This window comes from Hypanus sabinus, unplaced genomic scaffold (assembly GCF_030144855.1).
Source record: "Hypanus sabinus isolate sHypSab1 unplaced genomic scaffold, sHypSab1.hap1 scaffold_1281, whole genome shotgun sequence".
In the NCBI taxonomy this organism is placed as follows: domain Eukaryota; kingdom Metazoa; phylum Chordata; class Chondrichthyes; order Myliobatiformes; family Dasyatidae; genus Hypanus; species Hypanus sabinus.
The window spans coordinates 87,018-109,922 of NW_026779347.1; positions in this window are offsets into that span (position 1 = coordinate 87,018).

A 22,905-nucleotide genomic window follows, 5' to 3' on the forward strand; every position below is an offset into this window, starting at 1 on the left:
TTACTGTTCACATTCCTCTGGCCTCACTGGACAGGAACACTGAAACATCAAGTGAGAAACAGGTGGGCCATTCCGCCCCTCTAACCCTCAACAAGATGGCGGCTGGTCTCCCGTCTCAGCCACATGTTTCTGCGCGATCCTCATTTCCTCGATCTCTTAGGTCTCCACACATCTGCCGGCCTCTGTTTTATGTGAGGACGATCACTGAGTCTTAAGCGCCCTCTGCGGTGGGGATTTACAGACATTTACCACCCTCAGAGTGGAGACATTTCCCATCATCTCAGTCCCGGTCAGTCCACCACAATTTTAAGAGACTGGGATCCCTGATTCAACCGGTAATGATGTTGTGCTTTTCAACGTGTTCACCTCTCAGTCTTCGATTTTCTAAAACAAATCATTCTTCATATGATTATCCACCACTCCAGGGGTCAGTCTGGTGAATCTTCATTGCACTCTCTATAACAAATACTGTCTGAACACTTTGCTAATCCTCTATGGAATTAATTTCCATCTTCTGCAGCCCCGTGTTGCCTCAACCACTCCATTTTGTTCTTTGGTCTGTATAACCCGTGCTAGTATGGGCAGAGGGATTTTACACCCTATTCCAGGCACAATCTCAACAAATCTCAAATAGTTGTCACTTTGCCCGGACCACTGGCCCCGCTTGCAGGGCAACAGTCTGCCAGAGTTTGCCCTCCATTGTGGTGAATCCCTTTGCTCGCCACCACCTTCTGCTGAGACATTTCCACAGATGAGCCCCTCCTGTCCCCACCGGGACAAACATCATGTCCGCCCCCTCTCACACCAGCTTCATCCTTTCAATTAAATACCCCTTTCGCTCCCTTCCCGGGGAACCGGCATCAAACTGACGGGCCGAGCGGTCTCCTCCTACCTCTCAGTGATACATCAGACTCCGGCCGCAGGAGACGCGTCACAAACGCCCCCAACTTCCCTCGGAAATGGAAATAAATCAGAAAGCGGACATTTACTTTGGGATTTGTTCCGCCCTGACGGGAGATCGATGCTTGAGCAGGAAACGGTTTCAGCGGGGTAACGCCCTCTCGGCTTGTCCATCTTCGTTACTGGTTGTGACCAGTGATTGACATCGCTTCGCACCAATGGGAAAAGTGCAGCCCCTGAAGCTTTGGTTTTCCGCGGTGGGGGAGGGGTGGTCACGGGATGGGTAGCTCAGCCGTTAAACCGATAAAGCTCGAGCTCTCCAGCGCGTGGGTGACGTAAGACACCACGCACGCGAGGGCAAGTCCCGGGGTGGGGAACCCACGTGTGACGTAAGGCGCGTGGATTCGCCTGTGTGACGTCACCTGTGGGGGAATTCTTGTAATTAAAAACACCTTAATGGACGTTTCTGATTATTTCAGTGGGACAGCAACATTAATCACGGGTTTCATCACTGAATCCAGTGTTGTGAGATGTAAAGTCCCCTGTTATGTGTCCGGCTGTGCCGTGTTGTTGGTGGAGTGGGCAGCGTGGTGTTTGTCTCGATTCGGGTCACAACACCAGAATTACCAGCGGGGTCCACACACACTGTATTAGTCAACAGAAAACCTCTCGTCAATGCAGTCTTTGTCTCCCGGTAAACTCAACACCCGGACACTGTGGACCATAGATACCCCTTCCTCCCAGAGTCAGGGAATCACTCAGACAGCTGATCGCTGAGAGGAATTATATTTATTGGTCATTAAAGTTCCCCCAAATTCGTTTGGACGGATTTGATGTGGTGTTCAGGGTGTCACAGTGAAAGGGCCGGACGGCCGACCTCTCTCCGTTCTCCAAACATCCTTCCAGGTGAGGCGACATTTTACCTGTGAATCTTCCGGGGTCGCCCGTTGTGTACACTGCTCCCGATGCGGCCGCCTCTACACTGGTTACACCAACGCCTCTGCAGTTGTGCAGGGTAGGATTGTTTTTTGGGGGTGTGGATCGATGTTATTGTTCCCTTTTGTGCGGGAAGGGTGGGGTTTGGGGGTTGATGATCGGGAAGGCGTTCTTTTTGATGCGGGGGTGGGGTGGTAGTTTGATTTTTCTCTCTGAAAGACTCATGCTCTTTCTTTGTTTTGTGGTGCCCTGGAGAAAAATAAACGCAAGAGTTGTTCGGGGATACCTGTTTTGATAATAAATTGACCTTTGAACTATCCGCTCCCAGCGGGACTTCCCGGTGTCCAAACATTTTCATTCAGATTCCCATTACCGTTCCCGTTCCGACGTGTTAACCCATCGCCTCCTCTTGTGCCAGTTTGCCACCCTCTGCGTCCAGGATCTGCACCTTATATTCCGTCTGGGTAGCCCTCCCCAAACCTGATGGCACGAATATCAATTTCTCCTTCCGGTGAACAAATCTCCCTCCCTCCCACTCCGTCTCATCCTCTCTGACTTTTCACGTCCTCTCACGTACTTAGCACGTCTGTCTGGGTCCACTGCTCCTATTCTCCACTCTCCTCTCCTAATGGATTCAATTTTCTTCTGCACTTGAGCTTTCTCATCTACCTGGCTTCACCTGTCACCATCCTGCCAGCCGTTTCCTCGATTTTATTGAGATATTTCCCTCATTCCATCTCAGTCCTGAAGGAGGGTTCAATTAGAAACGTCGACTATTGACTCTTTTCGATAGATGCTGCTGAGTTCCGCCAGCATTTTGTGTGGTTTCCAGCATCTGCAGATTTTGCCGTGTTTGTGAATTACCTCTCAGTTGGAGGGGTTGGGTGGAAGAGTGGATATGACCGGTGCAGAGAGATCAACCGTACAGAGCCTCGACGTTGATTTTTTTTCTCTTCGTTCCTGAATCGGAACTTCCCATCTTTGAGCTGGAGAGATGTCTATGAGATTCCGATCTGCACCACAGTCGACGGGTGAAAAGGAAACTGACAGCATTACACAACGAGGAAGCTGAGTGCAGAGAGAACCAATCCGTCAGGATTCCCCTCCCTGCTGACGGGTATTATCTTTTTACAGAACGCTTGGAACATTCGCCCGGAATTGTCCTGGATCACCACAATAGAGTCAGGAAACCTTTCTCCTGCTCCACTCTGATTCCTCTTGAGAGAGGCACACGCGCTCTACTTGCATAAGGCCCTCCATGGACTAGATGCTGTGTGTCGAGCGAGGAGCCAGTCGGTTATCCAGTCGTTAAGTGGAACAGACAGGTTAATCATTTCATCCAGCCTATCCTTCTCGTTCCGGACTGCGAACTCACGGAGGAACCCTGCATTCAGTCCACACTGGAAGGCAGTGATCTCTAATGCAAACCCCTCTCTCCTGCAGTCGTGCGGGGTTTAACTGCCCCCGTAAAATGTCGAACAGGCTGAGTGAAGGTCCATCTGGAAGATAGACCATGTAAGCCAGTTTTTGCCCACCGTCACAAAATCAACCAGGCTGGGCATGGAATGTCAGCTGGCATTTGGGAATAAACATCCTGCAACAATCAGGATCAGCATCATATCCGCCTGGTTGTGAAATATATATATATATAGTTTCAGATATGGCCCGAGTGCGGAGCAAGAGACACTGAAGCAGGTCGATAGTTCACACACTTTATTGCGAACAGAGTTAGAGAAAAGAATAAACGCTACGCCAAACAGGGCCATTAACTAAAATTATCAAAAGGAAAATGAAGCCTACAGTGTGGTTGAAAGGAATAACTTAATGTAAAATGAACAACAACACACACAAAATGCTGGTGGAACACAGCAGGCCAGGCAGCATCTATAAGGAGAAGCACTATCGGCGGTTCGGGCCGAAACCCTTCGTCAGGATAGGACCCTTCATCCTTATAGATGCTGCCTGGCCTGCTGTGTTCCACCTGCATTTTTTGTGTGTTGTTGTTTGTATTTCCTGCATCTGCAGATTTCCTTGTGTTTACTAATATAAAATGAATATTGGGAGTCAGTTTCCTCAAACACTCCAATTTCTCAGGCAAGGCCGAAAGCAAGCAGGCAGCGATCACACTGAAATAATAATTAGTCAGGGGCTCTGTCACGACCACGGATTCAGCAGCGCAGCAGATACGGCAGTTGCGCTCGTGAGGATGCACGTGTCAGCTAATTATTATTTCATTGTGATAGCATTTAACTTAATTCTTTCTATCATAGTGCTCGACGCAGCCCCTGAGGCGGAACAGAACTGCATCCTGTGGAAGACCCGGATGAGCGGCGTGTCCAAGGTATCCTTAGCCACAATACACTGTATTAAATTGCAGGGAGATGGGAACCAGAATGCCAGATGTTGGGAAGACTGCAGACAGAGCAAAGAATCAAAAGTTGAGCATGGTGCGACTACTGACCCGAGCTGCATGTATTTCAATACAGGAAGTAATGGAGGAAAGTTGTGTAACGAGCTGGAGATGAGGGAGCTGGTTGGGCAGACAGAGGCAACGTGTAGTGAGGAGAGGCTGTCGATAGGGCAAAATTGCAGTCAAAAAGATGCAACACAAATGGTGGACAATATCGAAAAGCGTGCATACAGAAATGAAGATGTTACATTTGAATGGGGCAGTATACAGACTAAGGCAGATAAACTTGCAGTACAGTTGCCAATCGGAATGATGTTATTGGCGTCTCTGAGTAATCTAAAAGGGTGGATACAGCGCTGAACTGAATAGTGGCTGAAAAAAATAGCCTGGTGCTTAAAGTCCAAGGATACACGTTATATCAAAACAAAGCAGGAAGGCAGAGTGAGCGGGGTTGCTCTGTTGGTGAAAAATAAATCAAATTATCCGAAAGAGGAGGTATAGAGTTGGAAGACGCTGATTCTTTGCGAATAGAGGGGAAGAACTGCAAGGGTACAACGACAGTGATGGGAGTTGTATACAGACTCAAAAACAGTGGTAAGAATTTGGCTTCCAAACTTCAAAGGGGGATAAAAAATACTTGCCCAAGGAGTGTCCCTTCTGGCACCTGGCTATCTTCCTCAGGAATTGGGCCTTAATCACCTCATTTTGTTCCCAATCACTCCCAGGTTCCGCTAACTGCAAACACGTGTTTTCTATCAGCACCTGCAGTGTCAAATTCCTGTGACCATAAGGAGCTGCCAGTTTATTGGTCGACTCGTGTACGAGTAACCTCATTCCATGGTTCTTAGGACGATCAGTTGTAAGTCTAGCATCGTTTCTGAATTCTCTACGAAAGCCACGACTCCGGTTAAATACTCTCCTGGCACCAATTCCGCGCTTGCTACGACCGTAACGCCTCCCGACATGGCCTCCGCGCCCGAGTTCAGCATTTGGGTTCGTTCCAGCACCACGTCCTTGCAACAGAACGAACTGGCTACGATGAACCCAGCGGACACGGATCCCGTACAACAGGCCCTGGCCAGCCAGGGCTAACTATTGTGCAACTACGACCAACTACTTCGGGAGATCACGGAAAACCTTGGGACGCTGACCACGAATGTACAGAAGGTCAGTGAACAAGCGAACCGGGTCTCCGCTTCTTTTTCTCCGTCCCCTCCAAGAATCCCGGTTACCCAAACTGCACCGCTCGGGATGGCTTCGCCCCCGGAATCAGCAAGACCATCCCCTCGAAAGCCGTATGTACCCGAGCCTGAACCATACACAGGGGACCTGGTTAGGGGCCGGGCCTTCCTGCTACAATGCTCCCTGGTTTTCGAGCCGCAGCCACGTACCTACACTTCCGATAAATCAAAGATTGCGTACATCATGGGGCTGCTATGAGGGGATGGCTTGGCTTGGGCAACCGACCAGAGGCTTGTTCCTCCTCCTATGTCGCTGAAATGAGGAAAGTCTTCGAACAGTCCATTCGCAGTAAGAACGCCGCCAAACGGCTGCTTACTCTTCATCAGGCTTCGCGAAGTGTGGCCAGGTATTCCACTGAGTTCCGGACCTTGGCCGCAGACTCTGGGTGGAATGACAAGGCCCTACGCGAGGTGTCCCGACAGGGCCTCTCGGACAAGATATCTCGGACGAAACTCTCGGATGAGCTTGCCGCGAGGGACGACACGGACTGTCCAGACTCTCTGATCTCACTAGACATTCAATTAGATCATCGACTTTGAGAACGTCTGAGAGAGAAGACCCGTTACTCCGCTCCTTGGTCCATCCCACGGTCCACCGTACCTTCTTCAACCAGCTCTAACCACTCTCCCACTTCCGTTCCTCACAGAGCTCCCGCTCCTACTGTTCCGGTGAGTCTGACGACACTCCCTTCAGCCCCCTTAGACTCGGATGCAGATCCCAGCTACTGTGAATTCCCAACGACAGTCTCTGTCCCGATCCGCGTTGGTGGATTCCGGTGCCGAGGACAACCTGCTGGATGAGGACATGGCCTCCCAGTCTGGAGTACCTAGCGAGCTGCTAACTACACCCCTGAAGGTCTGGGCCTTGGATGGAAGACTGCTGGCTCGGGTGACCCACCGTACTCTTCCCCTGACCTTGATCCGATCCGGTAACCATCGAGAGGAGGTGCTATTCAGTCTCATTCGTTCACCTCAAGCTCCGGTAGTTCTAGGGTATCGATGGCTGACACAGATCTCACACCGACTAATCTACCGGGAGGATAGCCAAATGGAGCCAGACTGAGACGTACTGAGAGACTTTACTAATCACTTTGTATTCTTTTACGTCAATGCTACCCTGATATTTTCTGGCACCCCCCAAGACCACGTTCACCGTGTCCGTCAAGTCCTCCAGAGCCTGTGGGAAAAGAAATTATTTTTGAAGGCGAAGAAATGTGAGTTCCACCTTCCTTTGGTCAGCTTCCTGGGTTGTTTCATTGACAGGGGGCAGGTGAGAGCAGACCCCGAGAAGATCTGGGCAGTGGACGAACGGTCGAGGCCCACGACTCGCAAACGCATTCAACAATTCCTGGGCTTTGCAAATTTCTACCGCCGATTTATCAGAGACTGCAGTCGAGTGGCGCCACCCCCTTACGCGGCTCAGCTCGCCTACTACCCCCTTCCGTTGGGACTCTGAAACTGACTCGGCATTAACCAACCTGAAGAGGCGTTTCATCCTGGTCCGTCCGGACACAGCCCGACAATTCATTGTCGACGTGGATGCTTCTGACTCCGGGATACGCGCAGTCCTGTCCCAACGATCAGGTTCGGGTGAAAAGCTTCTCCCCTGCGCCTTCTATTCTCGCAAACTGTCCCCCACTGAGTGGAATTACGATGTGGGGAATCGGGAGCTCCTGGCAGTCAAACTAGTACAAGAAGAATGGAGGCACTGGCTGAAGGGGGCAGAAGAAAAGTTTGTGGTATGGACTGATCATAAGAACTAGGGGGTATATTCAGACCGCCAAACGTTTGAACTCCCGCCAGGCCTGTTGGGCATGATTTTTCCGACGGTTCAAGTTTTCCCTCACATACCACCCAGGGTCCAGGAACGGGAAGCCGGACGCGCTCTCCCGCCAATACAACTCCAAGGAGGACACTTCCAGCCCAGGGACTATCCTCCCACCATCCTGCATGGTTGCCACCCTCACTTGGGAGATTAACTCGAAAGTAAAGGAAGCCCAATGGGATGACCCCGACCCCGCCAATGGACCCGGCGATCACCTGTATGGCCTCTGCTTCTTCAATGGGGGCACGTCTCAGTTCGCCTGCCACCCCAGGAGTGACCGGACCCCAGCGCTCCTGAAAAAACACTTTCGGTGGCCATCCATGGAGGCGGATACCCCTTCCTATGTCTGGGCATGTTCCATCTCTGCCCGGCGAAAAGCCACTCATCGGCTACCTGCGGGTTTACTTCGTCCTCTACCTGTCCCTGGTCACACATTGCCCTGGACTTGGTCACCGGTCTACCCACTTCACATGAGATCACCACCATACTCACCAAGGTAGACCGATTCTCCAAGGCACTTGGTAGCCCTCCCGAAACTCCCTTCCTCCTAAGAAACCGCAGACCTTCTCATCCGCCACTCCTTCCGCCTCCACGGAATCCCCGCAGACATCGTCTCCGATTGAGGTCCTCAGTTCATCTCACTGGTATGGAAGGCCTTGGGTACAACGGTCAGCCTGTCATCCAGCTTCCACTCCCAGACGAACAGGCAGATGGAACGGGTCAACCAAGACCGGGAGGAGACACTACGTTGTTTAATGGCAAACAACCCGTCGACCACCTTCCGTGGGTTGAGTACGCCCACAACTCTCTAGTAAGCTCAGCCATTGGACACCACGTTGTGTAATGGCAAACAGCCCGTCGACTTGAAGCGACCACCTCCCGTGGGTTGAGTACGCCCACACCTCTCTAATAAGCTCATCCATTGGACACCACGTTGTAATGCAAACAACCCGTGGACTGGAAGCGACCACCTCCCGTGGGTTGAGTACGTCCACAACTCTGTAGTAAGCTCATCCATTGGACACCACGTTGTAATTGCAAACAACTCGTGGACTGGAAGCGACCACCTCCCGTGGGTTGAGTACGTCCACAACTCTGTAGTAAGCTCAGCCATTTGAAGGTCTCCATTTGAGTGTTCCCTGTGGTACAAACCCCCGCTGTCCCCCGCGCAGGTGGAGGATATTGCAGTACCATCGGTTCAGGACCATATCGATCGGTGCTTTAAAGTGTGGGAGGAGACACGCACGGCCCTACTCAGATCAGCAAGACGTAGTAAGAAGACAACCGACCGAAATCGGACTTCGGTGCCCGAGTACCAACGAGGGCAGATGGTGTGGCTTTCATCCAGGGAAATCCTGCTGAGGAACGAGCGTAGGAAACTTGCCCCTTGCTTCGTGGGACCATTCAAGGTCGAAAGTGTTATCAATCCCGCAGCGGTTCGCCTAAAATTACCAAGATCCATGCGCATCCACCCAACTTTTCATGTTTCCCAGTTAACGGAGTTTCCGTCAGCCCCTTGTGTCCCCCGGCTGACACTCCCCCACCTGCCCGGATCATCGATGACCATCTGGCATACACTGTCCGAAGACAACTGGATGAGCGCCGTAGGGGCAGGGGTCTCCAATACCTGGTAGACTGGGAAGGGCATGGTCCAGAAGAGCGTTGCCCCGCTCCTTCATCCTCGACCCATCGCTCGCCCAGGATTTTCATCAGGACCATCCAGGCAGGCCTGGAGGATTGCCTGGCAGCTCCCGTTGAGGGAGGGGTACTGTCATGGTCTCTTCTGGCAATCGCCCACCTGGCTATTTTCCTCAGGAATTGGGCCTCAGTCACCTCGTTTAGTTCCCACTCATTTATCAGCAAATGCAGTATAAAAGCCCTGCGAGCACAACAAGGAGCTGCCAGTACGATGGTCGACTCCGGTGTGAGTAACCTCATTTCATGGTTCTTAGGACTGCCAGTTCTGGGTGTAGCATCAGTCCTGGAATAACGACTACGTTAATAACGACTCCCGACTCTGCCTTCGCATCCGTGCTCTGCACTTGGGTTCATCCACCGCCACGCCCGAGTAACACTCCTGCCTCGCTTTCACTCTTTATATATCTGAACAACTTTTGATACCTGATATTTTTGTCTAACTTACCTTAATTTTTCATCTTGTCTCTCCTGAGTGATTTTTTTAAGTTGTCTCCTGTTGTTTATGTAAAAGCTTTCCAATCATCTAACTTCCCACTATTTTCTTGCTATATTATATCAAAAACAGAAACAGCAGAAAATCTGTGGATGTTGGAAATCCAAGCAACACATATACAAAATACTGGAGGAAACTTGGAGGCCAGGCAACATATAAGGGAAATAGTAAACAGTTGACGTTTCGGGCCAAGACCCTTCAACAGAACTGGGGAAAAATAAAGATGAGACGTCAGAGGAAGAAGTGTGGGGGTGAAAGGGGTAGAAGAAGTGGTAAGTGATAGGTGCAACCGGGAGGGGGGAGTATTTTGTAAATATACACACATTTAGAATTTGCTGGCTGCAACACAATCAGCAAAAGTTGGGACAGAGTTAAAATAAGGTTGAACAGTGCACAGAATTTTCAAGTAATACTGGTTTGTAAGACTCCACATTAAGCAGTCTAATTGGTAGCAAGTGAGGTACCATGACTGGTTATAAAAGTAGCATCCATCGGAGGCTCAGTCTGTGCAAGCAAGGATGGGTCGTGGCTCTCCACTTTGTGCCAAAATTCATGAGAGAATTGTTAGTCAGTTCAAAAGGAACATTTCCCAACACAAGATTACAGAGAATTTAGGTCTTTCAACATCTACATTACATAATATTGTGAAAAGATTCAGAGAATTCAGAGGCATCTCAGTGCGTAAAGGGCAAGGTCGGAAACCACTGTTGAATGCGCGTGAACTTCGAGCCCTCAGGCGGCACTGTCTGAGAAACCGTCATGTTACTGTGACAATTATAGACTCCTGGTCTCGGGAATACTTCGGAAAACCATTGTCACTAAACACAGTCCGTAGCTGCATCCACAAATGCAACTTGAAACTTTATTACGCAAGGAGGAAGCCATACATCAACTCCATGCAGAAACGCCGGCGAGTTCTCTGGGGCCGAGCTAATCTCAGGTGGACCGAATCTCAGACTATGGAACCATGTGCTGTGGTCAGATGAGTCCACATTTCAGCTAGTTTTCGGAAAAAAACAGGCATCGAGTTCTCCGTGCCAAAGATGAAAACGACCATCCTGATTGTTATCAGCGAAAGCTGCAAAAGCCAGCATCTGTGATAGTATGAGGGTGCATCAGTCCCCACGTAATAGGTGAGTTACATGTATGTGAAGGTACCATTGACTCTGAGGCGTATATTAGGATTTTAGAGAGACATATGTTGCCATCAAGGCGGCGTCTCTTCCCGGGACGTCCATGCTTATTTCAGCAGGATAATGCCAGGCCACAGTCCGCACGGGCTACAACAGCGTGGCTTTGTAGACACAGAGTGCGTGTGCTTGACTGGCCTGCTGCCAGTCCACATCTATCTCCTTTTTAAAGTGTATGGCACATCATGAAGAGGAGAATCAGACAACGGAGACCAAGGACTGTGGTCAAGCAAGAATGGACAAAATTTCCAATTGCAAATCTACTACAATTAGTATCCTAAGTTCCAAAACGATTAAAAAGTGTTATTAAAAGGAAAGGTGATGTAACACAATGGTAAACATGCCTCTCTTAACTTTTGTTCAGTGTGTTGCAGCCATCAAATTCTAAATTTATATCTATTTCCAAAATAAATTAAGTTGGTCAGTAAAACTATTAAAATATTTTCTTTGTACTTTTGTCAGTTAAATAAAGGTTTACGTGAATTAACATATCACAAATTTTTGTTTTTATTGCATTTTGGAAAATATCCCAACTTTTCTGGAAATGGGGTTTGTAGAAAAGCCCTTTAACAAAATTTAGTTCAAGGCTTAAAAAACTGGAAAACAGTGTTCAATACTTAACAAATACAACAGAGGCCATACGAACTTCCATCAATACCGACATTAACTGTTTTTTAATTAAAATGTTGGTCCCATTTCAATCAGTAAAATTTACAAAGATAAATAAGAACTTCAGAAAACTTTAGAAAACACTATTTGCTCTCAAGCCCACTTAGATTAACACCACCTTGGACAGAAGGAGGAACAGAAATAACACACATGAAAAAAAAAAATCACACACAAGAGTCAGATAAAACTACGTATATATTTTCATCAAAAATGAACAGGATTCAGTACTCCATGTGTGTACATGCAATTGTGATAAGCAATACAGACCAAAGAAACTTCAATGCGATGCCCACTGAGAGAAAATGAATCATCACTGTGGAATGAAACAATAAACACTGGAATGAGAATGACTCTCCATGGGAGACATCCCAATGATCTGAGCAGATGAGATGGTGACAAGGAAGCATCGAGCACCTGACTGAGAGTTGGAGACCTCTTCCCAGAAGGAGAGGGGTTCCTTGCAGAAATACAGGACAAGGTGGTCAACAAAAGAAAGAAAAAAAAACAAAAACACTTTAAATACAACAAACAAGGCAGTAAGTACAGAAAATGCCAAGAGAAACCACGCACAATCCAACACATTCCAGGATCAGGCAGCAGTTTAACTCAATCTGATTACTTACAAAGCTACAAACATCTTTCACCAAAATCTTGCTTTAAAATACCAACTCATGAACACCAACCATCACTTCATAAAGGCACCATAAATTCCAGCCTGATGCAGTTTTAGAGCCAAAATATTACAAATTATTTGATAATCAATACATTATTTCAGATAGGACAATCCATAATAAACATCTGGATATAATATTACAAGATAAACAAGCAGGAACAACTCCTTCAATAGATAAAATAAATTCCCAACACACACGTTCGACCAGTACAGCATCTCACCACAGGTATTGCTTGTGCCATCAGTCAGACAAACAAAATATTTTCTTTGTCAATCAGCTTCCAAATATTTCCACTGTGTCATTTGTAGCCACGTCCCGCTTCTGATTCCCTTCTCAGCATACGTTCTTACCCCGACCATCCTCCAGTACACCAAACTCTGCCCTGTGCGGACCCGCCTCTAGATTCTGACCCTGCTCAGTTGAACATCCAATTAATGGCTTCCATTCTGATTTCAGTCTTTAGACGACAATGGTGTTTTATAACGATCCTATAGAAACAGGGAAAATGATCCATAATGTGGAATAAGCCCGGAATAAGGAGGTTAACTACCAATGTCATTCTCTTTTAGCGCAGAGATTTGAGGGGTGAAGAACATGTCAAGCAGAACTGCAGTCAGCTCAACTTCTTCAGTCTGCAGAAAATTCAAAGGAAACCTCTTCATCCACAGAGTGGTGACTGTTTGGAACCCATCACCACAAGGAGAGCGAGAGATGAACAACAGGGGAGGATTTAACAGGACTGCCCAGCAGCAGAACGATTGGCAGGGTCCAGCAGGCCTGGGTTGACTCTCTACTGTCCACAAGGTGTGTTATAAATTTACTAAGTACCGGAGACCGAGTTTCAAAAAGAACTGATTCATTTGTCTCAGATGCAGAATATTAAACACCAGTCCCATTAATTTCTCTCTCCTCAGTACTGATCTCAGAGTATGAATATATATATATATATTCCCTGATATGAAAGTTATCTGGTTTGTCTTTCCATACAAGCTGCTGGGAGTTTAGTGCTTCCAGCATTCCCCCGATTTGTTTCCTAATCCAGCAATTTCCATTTCACAGACTACACAACCGAACATTGACTGTTTCTAATACAAACTCACAGAGAGACATGACATCTCCCATGGAATGCATTGCAGAGAAACGGGGTGGGGAGGCGGAATTCTACGGCCAGCAGCAAGCTCCGTACCGCAGTCAGACATTTGTAGCCTCGTCTTATGTGGATGTAATATAATACTTTTCACAGTAACTATAGCGCCACACTTCGGTTCTGAAAATTGGCTCAGCATCGTCTTCGCTGTGTTTTCCATCAACTGCTTCACATTCAGTCACAGCGCACACATTTCCTAAAATCCACAAAAAGTTTCATGCTGCAACATGGAACACTTCACATTTGCTGAAGAGTTTCTGCCAATCGATGGTTTGACTGCTACACCTAACGCAGAAAACCGCTCAATTATAAATGCGGACAATCAATTGGTATAATCTCCGTGTGTAAACAGAATATTCCCAAATACAGTGTAGCTGCTACAAGAACAAAAGCACAGAGACCCGAACATCCCGTTATTGAACAGAAGTAGCTGGAGGAACACTGCCCAATCCATTGATTTCCAATGATGTTCGCCGAATCGCTAAATTCCTGCAGCAGTTTGTTTTCCATCCAGATCTCAGAACCCACATTCCCGGTGTTTCTATTCAATTCCTCAAATGCGGATCACTGGGAGTGGACAAGTGACAGTGGAAAGCGGCGAAAGAAACAATCCCAATATTGGAATTAAACTTCAGTCCTCACCAAAGACTTAGCACGGTGACACTGTGACACAAGCACTGTGGCTTACCGAGAATTCCAAAGACTGAAATAAAAGGATAGTACAATTCTTCTATTCGCGAGATGACACGATACACCATTTCAGTGAGAATGTATGAATTCTGTTCCTCCTCAATTCACACCTCCAGCAGACAATTTGAGCTGATGCATTCAGACGTCCCTGATTTATACAAAGGATGGGTCTCCAGACTAATTACTGCACTCCTAACTAATTGTTAATTGAACAAGTACTTTAGTTTAACACCATTGGCTCCGATCTAAAGTATGGGCCGATTAAAGACTTTTAATGCTTTTTGCATTGAAGTACATGTACTTTAGCCTTATTATATTTACACCCTTTATTTTGCTTCTCTTTCCAGAAAGCCTATTTTTTAGCCTCATTAGCTTTACGCCATGCTTATATTTGCAGTTCTTGTATGACCTCTATCCTCCTCCACCTCACTATGTACTCTAACAATCTGGTTTCACTCCCTCTGCCAACCCTTTTTAAACCCCCCGGAGCAGCACTAGCAAACCTACCGCAAAGGTGTTAGTCCCTCTGCAGTTCAGGTGCAACCCGTCCCGTCGGAATAGGTCCCAACTTCCCTGGAACAACACCCAATTGTCCAGAAACATGAAGCCCTCCCTCCTGCATCAACTCCTTAACCACGTATTTAGCTGCAATACCTTCTTATTTCTAGACTCACTAGCAAGTGGCACGTGTAGCAATCCTGAGATTGCAGCCCTGGAGGTCCTGTCCTTCAACTTTGCACCTAAGACCCTAAACATTCGTTGCAGGGCCTCCTCCTTCTTCCTACCCACATCATTGGTCCCGACATGGACCACGACATCTGGCTGCTCTCCCTCCCCCTTGAGAATACTGAGAACTCGATCCGAGACATCGCGGACCCTGGCACCAGGAAGGCAACAGACCATCCAGGATTTTCGATCTCTCCCACAGAATCTTTTATCAGTCCCCCTCGCTATCGAGTCGCCTACCACTACTGCTTTCCTCTTTTCCCTCCTCACCTTCAGAGCTGAGAAGTCCTGACTCGGTGCCAGAGACGTGACCACTGCATCTTGTCCCAGGTAAGTCTTTCACAACAACATTATCGAAAACCGTATACTTATATAACGGCCACAGGTTTGCTCTGTTCCTCCTGTCTGTTCCCCTTCTCTCTCCTGACAGTCAGCCAGTTACCTGCCTCCTGCCTTTTAGTGGTGACTATCTCCCTGTAACTCCTGTCTATTACGGCTTCTGCCTCAGGAATGATCCAAAGTTTATCTAGCTCCAGCTCCAGTTTCCTAAATCAGTTTGTCAGGAGTTGGTGCTGGATGCATGTTTCACAGGTGTAGTCATCAGGCCCTGACTTCTCACGTACTGCAAACGGAGCACTCGACTGCCCTAACTGCTGCCTCCATTACCTACTCCTAATTTACATTGATTAATTAAAGGAGCATACCCGGCGCTATACCTCACCGGGTGCAAACTCCTCCTCAGCCTCTGCTCGCCTAAGCCTCTCGAGACAATGCCTCCCTACCCTGCCTCCGTCGCCCAGTCCTACGACGCCGACTCTCCCGCTGTTCCCACAGGCCGACCTTCATGCGCTTGCGCAGTCGTGCCCCGTTCAGACTGCCGAAGAAATGACCGAGGTAACACCGAGTTCTCTTCACTATCTCCCCCACACCTCTAAACACATCTCCCTCACCCAAACTCCCCCTCTCCTCGCGAAACGCTCTCCTTCCCTCGTCACCGTCTCTACACAACCTTTCCCCCCTATTCCACACTACCCCTCCTCTTTCTTACCGGCTATCTATCCCTCTGACTCTCATCTGTTATGCTCTCCCTTCTTCGTCTTTCAGCACTCTCTACAGCTCCAGAGGAAATAGCTCCCGCCCCGTCTCATTCACACTCTCAATTCACCTCTTCTCTCCCACACTATCGACCCGCACTCTTACCTCTTCTTCCCTCTGTTCACCTTTGTTTTTCACCTGCCTTTTCCCATCCGTCTTTCACCCTCTCTCCCCCTTTCACACCTCTCTCATCTCACCCCTCTCCATCTCTATCCGCTCCCTCTCACCTCTCTCTCTCCCCCTCACCTTTTTCTATCCTCTGACTTCTACCACTCTCTGCCATCTCTGTCTCACGTCTCTTTCCTCTGTCGACTATTCTCCCCCACCTCCCCTCGCCCCCTTTCTTTAAGCCCAACTCTTTCCCACCCTTCCCCTCTTCACCATGCGCCCCCTTCTTTCTCTCTCCCACCTCCGCCTCAGACCCACACCCAACTTTCCCTCTCCCATCTCTCCTCTCTTTTCTGCAGACACCTCCAAACATAACCCTTCTTCTCTCTCCTCCTCCTATCTGTCTCTCACCACTCTCCCGCCCCTCTGTCTCTTACCTCTCGCTCTCACACAATTTCTCTCTCTCCCTCTCTACTGTCTTTCCGACAGGCTCTCTGCCCCTCCCATGTCGCTCGGCCGGACCATATCTTCCTCTCCCACTCGCCCTTCTCTCTCTCAGAGGTTTCTGAGCGTAATCACGGTGATTTTTGCTGGTAAACTGCCTTGTCTCTCTGGCGATGCCCGTCCTCACGGACATTATCAACATCATCAATTGTAGGAGCATTGAGTGCTCCACCGCGCAGCCTCTGGTGGTGAGTGGGACCTTCCTGTGCACTGGGTGTGGACGGCGAGGGACGGGTCATAGAAGAGATGGTAGAGATAGATGAAAAGAGTGTGGGAAGAGACGGGGAAGGAAGAGAGTGGGAGGGGTACTAATTAGATGTAGACAGAGGGAAGAAGGGGGGAAAAGGGTGGGGAGAGGGGGTGGAGGGAGGATAATAGGTTGGGGGTGAAAGAGGTAGGGGAAGAGATATAGAGAACAGGGGATACAAGGGAAAGGGGAATGGGAGAGAAAGGCTATGGTAATGGGTAATGGATGACGCAAGGGCGATGATGCTTTTACTCGTCTCGCCTCTTCTCCTCAACTTCTCTTTCTACTCTCCCCGCTCAATCTGATCCCTGCCGCTCGCCTCTGCCGATGATGTTGGTGATACACGCTATCTAGCCCGCACCGCCACACCTCGCCTCCATCTTCTCCAGAAATCCCGCAGCCACTCCTGCCTTTGATAGGTCCTAGTGATGACACGTTCCTCACTGCACAGGACAGCCTGAAAGATTCCGTCCGAGCTACTTGAGGGGGGTAGCAAAAAAAATCGAGGTGGATTTTGGAGACAGAGGGTGGGTGGTGTAGGTTAACAATCCCACCCTCTTCTCGTGTCACATTCCTCCCCGCGGTTCCAGCTCCCTTGTTACGAGTCGCTCTCTCCCACCCACGCCATCCTGTCACTCCTGAAACATTCGGCTCTCTGTTCCCTCGCTCTCCCATCTATCGCCGCCCATACCACACTGGCTGGCGGCCAGTTTGTGATGGCTACCATTGACAACTGCTTTCCCAGCATCGGAGAAACAGTCACACGCTTTTCCTCACCTTACACTCACTTGCCTCCCTGGTCACTCAATCTCAAATCCTCATCCCTCTTCTCCTTTCCTTCGGTGCCCCCTCTCACAACACTCTGTTTAACCTTCTGCCGATGGCCTTTTCTGACGCGGTGCAACCCTCCATCCCACTTACTCCACCACTATCTGAGTCACTCCCGCCAACTCATCATCTGGTCATCCTCCTTCCCATGCTTTTACTCACAAATCTCCTCCGTCCCTCCCCGATAGACAACGAACTGCCAAAACTCCATCTATCATTTGAGTCCTCTGCTCTGTGACTCCAATCTTCTATCCACAACTCATGACCCCAAACCCGTATCTCTGATGCAAATGGAGGGAGTGTCTGAGGTCAGGGAATTGCTGAAAACGGGAAAGACCAAAAGAGCTGACCTCCTCAACTCCTTTGGGAGCTGAGAATTTTCAGGGACACCTGGATTCTCAATGCGGCTAAAGCTCGCTCCTCTCATGCTCTCTCCCGCCTCCACACCTACTCCAAGTTCATTGTCTACGATGTCGGAGATCCTGTGATGCAGTGATGATCATGGACCGACGAGGGTTTGAAAGGTCTAATTAAGGATGAAATGAGCAAGCTCTTGGGAATTGAAGGAGCTCCTCAGGTGCAGGGATGGTCTGATAAGGAGATCCTGAGGTAAAGGGATGGTTTTTGAGGGAGCTTCTTATGATGAGGAACAGACAAAGTGAGCTCTCTCAGGGTGAGGGATGGACGAGGTTCCGAGGTGTGCAAGTTCCAATGGTGAGAGTCCACTGATGACGGGTCTGTTACAGGAAGGTATCAGAGCGAGAGTAATGGACTCTTGTCTGACGGAGAGGCAATGTCCGGTGTGCAGCCGCAGGGGAACACTTAACAACAGATGGAAACCAGTCTGAGGTGAGCGATGGAGCTGAGACTGGGAGGCTGAACATTTTGGTCTTACACTCCACAGAGATATCACTGCTATCCCGCCTGAGCCAGCTCTACAAATCTCTCAGATTTCCATTCCTTCACAGATTGATTCATTTCATGCAATAATTCCAGTGTTTAAAATTCTGGAGTTAACACAGTGAGAATAAATACCAATATACATCAGTTTTACATCACCAAATAACTTGTCACTTGAATCAATAGACAATAGGTGCATGTGTAGGCCATTTGGCCCATTGGGCCAGCACCACCATTCAACGTGATCATAGCTGATCATCCACAATCAGTAGCATGTTCCTGCCTTCTCCCTATATCCCTTGACTTTGCTATCTGTAAGAGCCCTATCTAACTCTTTCTTGAATGCATCCAGAGATTTGGCCCCCACTGCCTTCAGAGGCAGAGCATTCCATAGATCCACAAGATAGTGGCACTTCACCTGTAAGTCTGTTGAGGTCATATCCTGTGTTCAGCACACCCAGTGTGGTTCCCTCTATATCAATGAGGCCTGACGTAGATTGGGAGACGGCTTCTCCAAGCATCTATGCTCCATCCGCCAGCACAAGCAGGATCTCCCAGTGACCACCCAATTGAGTTTTACTTCCCATTCCCATTCTGATCTGTCCCTCCTAGGCCTTCTCCACTGTCGTGAAAAAGCCACACTTTGGTTGGGGAGTGTTATGTACCCGTAGATTTCATACGTTCTGTGGACAAACACTTTAAAAATGTCAGTAGAATGGTAGAATGAGGCTGGCTTTTGGACACTGACCAACACCCGTGAGCTGGTGCTGCTAACGACACAGATGATGAAGAACAGAGGGGGAGGGAGAGTCATTCAACACAGATGGGGGGGGGGAGAGCGAGAGAGAGAGAGAGAGAGAGAGAGAGAGAGAGAGAGAGAGAGAGAGAGAGAGAGAGAGAGAGAGAGAGAGAGAGAGAGAGAGAGAGAGAGATTAAAATTGATCATTTAGTATTATGGCTTCTTCGCTAATTGCTGACTTTAACGCCAAGGACATTTGGCGTGTTTGTGTGGATCCCTGCTGACACAGCAGAATGATGCCAGGTGCCTGCTGAGAAAGGACAGAGTGGCCAGTTTGATGGAGATGGAGTTGCTGGATGGCTGGTATCACGTTAGGGGAGATAAAAGGCGGGTCTGCTGAGACCGGCAGACACGCCACGAGACACTGTAAGGGTGTTGGGCACCAACAGGAAGGTGGGGGCTTGGAGGACCGAATTGGGATGTCGGTCACAAAGCTCACAGTGTGACGGCAGGACCGGTGGGGGCTTGTGGGTGTGTCCACTCAGGCCAGAGTGACGAGACCACAACGGAAGAATGGTCTAGCCGAAAACGGAGGGGTAATAACCGAATGACCACGTCAGTACAATGGAACAAGCAGACAACGGAAGGTTTGGTTGATCCAGCTGCTCACATCTCTCTCTCTCTCTCTCTCTCCAACGTCACAACAGCAACTACCTCGCCTTAAACTGAACTGATCTCTGCATTATCTAAAGACTATCCACTTACGCCTAGACTACGATAGAGCTTGGTTTTGATTCTTATTTCTACACTTCCGTATATATAATTGCTAACCTGTTTTATATGTATATTTGCATTTTTGTACTGTATTGCTTAGTTTACTAATAAACACCTTTAGTTTCTGCTGGTTTGGTAACTCAGTTACAAGCTACGTAACAGGGAGAAAAATACTTTATATTCCGTTTGGGTACCCTCCAACCTGACGGTATGAACATCGATTTCTCAAACTTCCCGTAATCTCCCCTTCTCCCTTTCCCATCCCCTTTTTCCTCTCTTATGTAATTTTCTTGCCCACCCATCACCTCCATCTGGTGCTCCTCTCCCCTTTTTCTCTTTCTTCCATGGCCTAATATCTCTTTCACCAATCAACTTTCTAGCTCTTTGATTCAGCCCTTCCCCTCCAAGTTTCAACTCCCCCCTGCCCCCACCTTTCTCCAGTCCTACCAAAGCGTTTCATCCCAAAATGTTGACTGTGTTTATTTTGCCCTAAATGCTGCCTGGCCTGCTGAGTTCCTCCTGCATTTTGAGTGTGTTGCTCAGATATCCAGCCTCTGCAGATCTTCTCTTGTTTGTGGTGTCATTGTAATGTGTTCTATGTACAAAACACGAATGCCACTCAAGCACAAAGCAGTACAGCACAGGAACAGTCCGTTTGACCCACAATATCTGTAATTACCACGTTGCCTGTCTGACCGAATTCCAACTTCCTCTACAAAGTGCATATCTGACACTGTGCAGGTGTGGAAGGATCAATCCTGCAGTCTGTCCCTCACTCTCTGTCCATTACAATCCTGTGTATGGTGTGAGAGCATGGACACAGACACAGTTTTGGGCTGGATATATTCTGAGGAGTTAACTGATCATAGATTAATTATAGGTCTCAACCAAAACATTTCCCTCTGCAGATGCTGCCAGACCTTCTGAATACCTCCACCATCTTGTATGTTGTTCCAGATTCCTGCCGTCCCTGGTGCCACATACTGATGTTGTGTTTGTGAATGGAAACAGACAGAGAATGACCGATGGACTCTCTGTGTCAGACTCAAAGACAACATCTGGTGAAAAACCACAGGACGACATGAATCAACAGTTGGAAACAAGGCCGAGGTGAGAGACGGAACTGAGAAACAAAATCAGGTTTATTATCACTGACATCTGTTGCGAAAATTGCTTTGTGCTGACAAGAAAGGGCAAGACATTAATCGCAAAATAAATAAATACTACCAGAGACAAATAATGAGGTAGTGGTCTTGAGACTGGGAGAAGGTTTCATTTCCTCTGATCTTACAGAGATATTTTTGTTCTCTCATTCCCCCCCCCAACACCATCCCGCTCTATGCTGAATTGAAATCATCACTTGCTGTCCACCAAGACCCTCTGCTCTACAACGACTTCCCGAGACACCTTCTCCTCGACACACCAATAAAGACCAACAAGCAGAAAAGATAAAATATGGAAGTTAATTTGCCAAAAATATAAAACAGCGTACCAAAAACTTGTTCAGATATTCAAATGTAAAACGGAGGCAAGATTGGAAAATGACATTGGAGAGGTAGTAATGGGGGACAGAAAAGATAGAAAAACTCAATCATTGTTTTTTTGCGTCAGCCTTCGTTGTGAAAGACACCATCAGTAGGTCAGAAATTGGTGTGTTGGGGAAGAAATCAGTGTACTTGCTATTTCTAAGGAGAAGGTTCTTGGGTAGCTGAAAGTAGATAAGTCACATAGACCAGTGGACTATGCCTCAGGGTTTTAAAAGATGGAGCTGAAAAATTTGTAGAGGCATTTGTAGTGATCTTTCAACAATGACTTTAATCTGGAATGGTTTCAGAGGAATGCAAAATTGCAAAAGACACTCCACTCTTTAAGAAGGGAGGGAGGCAAATGACAGTAAATTATAAACTAGTTAGTCTGACTTCAATGGTTGGTAAAAATTTCCAGTAATAAAAATAAAGTTTGGGGTACTAGGAAGCACGTGATAAAATAGGCTATAGTCAACAAGGTTTTCCTACCTGTTAAGTGTAGTAATTCATTGAGGAAATGACAGGTAGGGAACACATAGGAGAGTCGGTGTTTGTTGTTTACTTGCATTTTCAGAAGGCCCTTCACAAAGTGCTGCACGGGAGGCTGCTTCACAAGGTAAGCGCACATGGTATTACAGGAAAGATACCAGCATGAATGGAAGAATGCCTGACTGACAGAAATCTGGGAGTAGGAATAAAGAGGGCCTTTTTTCTGAATGCCAGCCGGTGACTAGTTGTGATTCACCCTGATCGGTGTTGAGATAATTTCTTTTCACATAATACTGTATGTCAATAGTCCGGAGGACAGGATTGATGGTTTTATGGGTGATAAAAAGATAAGTAGAGTGGAGGTGGCGTTGAGCAAGCAGGGTGCCTAAAGAAGGACTTACATCGGTTAGGAGACTGCGCAAAGTGTAGCAGATAGAATCTAGTGTAGGGAAGTGTATGATCATGTTATTTGGTAGGATTAAAGGTATCGGCTGTTTCCTAAAAGAGGAAAATATTCAGAAGTCAGCGAATCAAAGGGATTTCAGAGTCCTCCTGAAGGATTCCCAAAGGTTAACCTGCAGGCTGAGTTGTTGGTAAGGAAGGCAAACGCGATGTTAGAATTCATTTTGAGAGGACAAGAATATAAAAGCAAGATTGAATTTTGAAGCTTTATAAGGGAGTTGTCAGACTCCATTTAGAGGGTTTAGTAGTTCTGGGGCCGTTTTTGAAGAAAGGGTGTGCTGGCATTGGAGAATATCCACAGGAGGCTTGCAGGATTGTTCCTGTGAATGAAAGGATTAACATAAGTAGAACATTTGATGGTTCTGTGTAGGTATTTGCTGCGGTTTACCAGAATGACAAGGATTTAATTGGAACCTGTCGCATACTGAAATCCCTGGACAGAGTGGACGTTAGAGAATGTGTTCCATCATGGAAAAGTCTAGGACTGAGGACCATAGCCTCAGAATAGATGGACGTCCATTTGGAACAGAGGTGAAAAGGAATTTCGTTAGCTAGAGAGTGGTAATTGGAATTCATGGCGCAGTTGTGGAGGCAAAGTCCGGTATATTTAAACAGGATTTTTTTTTCCAAGTGA